General features: G+C 42.6%; 1 non-coding gene across 1 annotated transcript; it reads right to left on the bottom strand.

The window, feature by feature from the left end:
- Positions 1-83: 83 nt before the first annotated feature.
- LOC111818139 lies at positions 84-190 on the bottom strand. Its single transcript, XR_002822203.1, has one exon. It is a non-coding gene; the product is annotated as a U6 spliceosomal RNA (small nuclear RNA).
- Positions 191-3607: the final 3417 nt, after the last annotated feature.

Raw genomic sequence — 3607 nt, 5'->3', positions numbered from 1 at the left:
AGTCCAAAAATCTCACCATATACAACCTTGCTTTCATTCACCACCCCCTTCTTGAACATCCACCTACCCGAGAGACATCTTAGAAAAATGTGGAACGCTTCACGAATTTGCATGTCATCCTTGCGTAGGGGCTATGCTAATCTTCTCTGTGTCGTTCCAATTTTAGTATATGTGCTGCCGAAGCGAGCACAAAAGTCCCTTATTATTTAAGCCAGTTCATAGGTTTCCTCTTCTCCTTTCCTTTTGTTGTTGTTGTTTGCTTTCTAGTTACCTGCTTACAACATCTTCCTATGGGGTAGCCCTTAGGTCACTCCTATTCCTTAGGGTCTATCTAACTTTTGCCCTCTTCTCTTCCATCCTGGGGAGAATCTCACCCACTCTTAGAGCTGCTCAGAAGATGCCCAGGTCTTCAATCTGTGTCCAAACCCAGCCAGAACAGAATTACATATGCAGGGTCTCTAACTTTTCTGCCACGAGGCCCCTCAAGCTCAGCATGACCCGTTTTAATACACCATCAACCCCTACCTCAAGTTGTACTTTTCATGTTGCCTGTTGCAGTGAATGTCACAGCTTAGGTGTCTAAGCAAAACATCTAGAAGTCAATCTGTCTCTTTTCTCTCATGCCTAGACCACTTACAGCCCTGTTGGTTCAACCTGTTCCCCATTGTATCTCTTCTTTCTGTGTCAGCCCTGTTGTCCCTAAAAGATTATAAGTCCTCAGGGGCTGGGAAGATGGCTCAGTGGAATAAACACTTCCCTGGCAAGTGCAAGGGCCTGAGTTCAATCCCCGGTTCCGAAAAAAAAAAAAAAAAAAAAAGATTATAAGTCCTCATCAGTTTTTGCCTGTTACAACAATTTTAGCTATTACAATGGCTAACTCTACCCTTGAACAACTCCCTGTAGTCTTGGTGATTCAAAATACAGCTTCCTGGGCCCACAAGATAGCTCAGGGGACTAAGTACCTGCTTAAGCAAGCTTAGGCAAGTGCAGGGCCAGGGTTTGATCCCCTGCACCACATGAACGGGCTGACCAGCCAGAGTCTGGGCGTAGTGGCGCATGCCTGTAATCCCAGCGCTGGGGAGGCTGAAAGCAACAGGATCTGCATAGTGAGACCCTGTAACAACCAGATACATTAAAACAACAACAAAATACAGCTTCTTCTTTATTGCACTCCCCGGTGATGCCCCACTCTAGCTGCATCCAATTATTCACTTTCTCTGCACCCACATATGAGTAGTTGAATATTCTTGAAGAAAATCAGGGCCAGGGAGATGGCTCAGTGGAATAAGTGCTTCCCTGGCAAGCGCAAGGGCCTGAGTTCAATCCCTGATTCCACCAAAAAAAAAAAAAAAAAAAAAAAGAAAATCAAATGAGGTTGACTGGTTTTACTAAACATTCATACCCTCTAGCTGTAGTGGGCATTTAATATCCCCTGGCATACCTGTATTTCTCTTACTATCTACACAATTACTTTATCATTTCTTCTCTCTATTCAAACCAGTCACATCTGCTCCATCCACCTTGTTTCTTGGCTGACGACCCCATCCTCCAGTTCCCTGAGACAACAGGAGCCATGGGAAAGAAATCCCTTCATCTTCCCACCACCGAGTCCATAGAGGGACCAGAGGAAATCAGGGGTCCTTGCAAAGGCAAGCCCATGAGCTCTCCCTCAGCATCACCACTGGGACTGTGCCCATGCAGTGGCTTCTCTTTCCATCCATTGTAAGCAGCTCTATCTGTGAATCATTCTCATAAACCAATTCTAGTGTCTCCTATTCATCAAGGAACACAAAACAAAAAACCTGTGAAAGAAAAAAAAATCCCAAACTTCTTTTAAAATTTACTTTGTGTATTTCCTCAATGTCAGTTCTTTCTTTAACTTTGGCCAAAATACGCATTATTCTATGAATCTATCCTCATCAGATTTACCTGTTGTCACATGGAAAGGGTCAACAGGTACACACAAACACATGCAACCTCACTGTCTTTGGGGAAACATAAATCAAAACGATGACACCAGCATGAGGGGTGGCACACCTGTAGCCCCAGCACTTGAAAGGCGGATCACTATGAGTCCAAGGCCAGCCTGGGCTACAAAATGAATTCAAGGCCGGCCTAGACTAGCAAGACCCTGTTTCAAAAGACACAACAAAATAAAACAACAACAATGAATAAACAGCTGAGTGTCATGTGTTTATAGGGCCAGCCACTGGGTGATACTGAGGTGGAAGGACCCTTTGAACTTAGTAATATGGGATCAGTCAACAATATACTGAGAATATGTCTCAAAAATCAAACAAAAAAATGAACATGGGCTGGTGAGATGGCTCAGTGGTCTAAAGCACCTACTTAGAACAAGCTAAGCTAAGCAAAGCACAGGGACCTCGGTTCAATCCCCCAGCACCACATGCCAGCCAGCCCCGCCCCGTGGTGGGCTGAGCTGGCCACACACACAAAATAAATAAATAAATATTTAAAAAAAAAAAAAAAACGAACATGATGGGGCCGGGGAGATGGCTCAGTGGAATAAGTGCTTCCCTGGCAAGCGCAAGGGCCTGAGTTCAATTCCCGGTTCTGCAAAAAAAATAAAATAAAATAAAATAAAATAAAATAAAAAAACAAACATGACTTGCACGCACAAGGCTCTCAGTTCAATCCTCAGAACCATAGAAACAAAAACAAAAATAACTACTACAAGCATAAAATACCAGAATGGCTAAAATAAAAGATCATAACAAGTGATAATGATGAAGATGTGAAGAACTGGAAGCCATGTAGCTTGCTGTCAAAATTTTGCAACCACTTTGCAAGTCAGTTTCATAGTTTCTCAAAAATGCTAAGCATAACTCACTGCAGCAACTCACCCTACAAATGTATTCAAGAGACATGAAAGTAAATGTACATAAAAAACTTGTATAATGATATTCACAGCAGACTTCCTTAGAGTGTTCAAAAAGTGGAATCAGCATAAATTTCTATCATCTGACACGTGGGTAAACAAGACGTGGCACAGTTATACAATGGATGTTATTTTAGTCATAAGGAGGAATGAGGTATTGATACATGGATGAACATTGAAAAAATTATACTCAGTGATACAAAACTACCAGACACAAAATATCACATATTGGAGCTGGCGAGATAGCTCGGCAGTCTAAAGCATTTGATTAGGCAAGCTTAGGCAAATGTGAAGGGACGATGGTTCGATCCCTGGGAACCACATGCTGTGCCAGCCCCAGCCCCAAGGGTGGGCTGAGCCAGCCACACACACACATCACATCACATCACATCACATCACATCACATCACATCACATCACATCACATATTATATGAATTCGTTTGTATGGAATGTCCAGAATAAGCAAATCTATAGAGACAGATGATAGATTAGCAGCTGTGTGGAGTCAGAATTGGAAAGAAGTGGGAAGAAGAAAGGAGAATGGCTGCCAGTGCGTATAAAGTTTCTTCTTAGGGTGTTGAAAATGTTCTGAAATTAGGTGGCTGTGATGGCAGTCCAACTCTAATATGCTAAAAGACCCTGGACTATATACGGTAGATAGGTGAATTCGATAGTATGCGAATTGGATCTTATAATCGTGGTCTGTT

Source organism: Octodon degus, unplaced genomic scaffold (assembly GCF_000260255.1).
Source record: "Octodon degus isolate 3935 unplaced genomic scaffold, OctDeg1.0 scaffold00080, whole genome shotgun sequence".
NCBI lineage: Eukaryota > Metazoa > Chordata > Mammalia > Rodentia > Octodontidae > Octodon > Octodon degus.
Note: the sequence above shows the minus strand (reverse complement) of the source record. Positions and strands in the feature narration are given on the sequence as shown.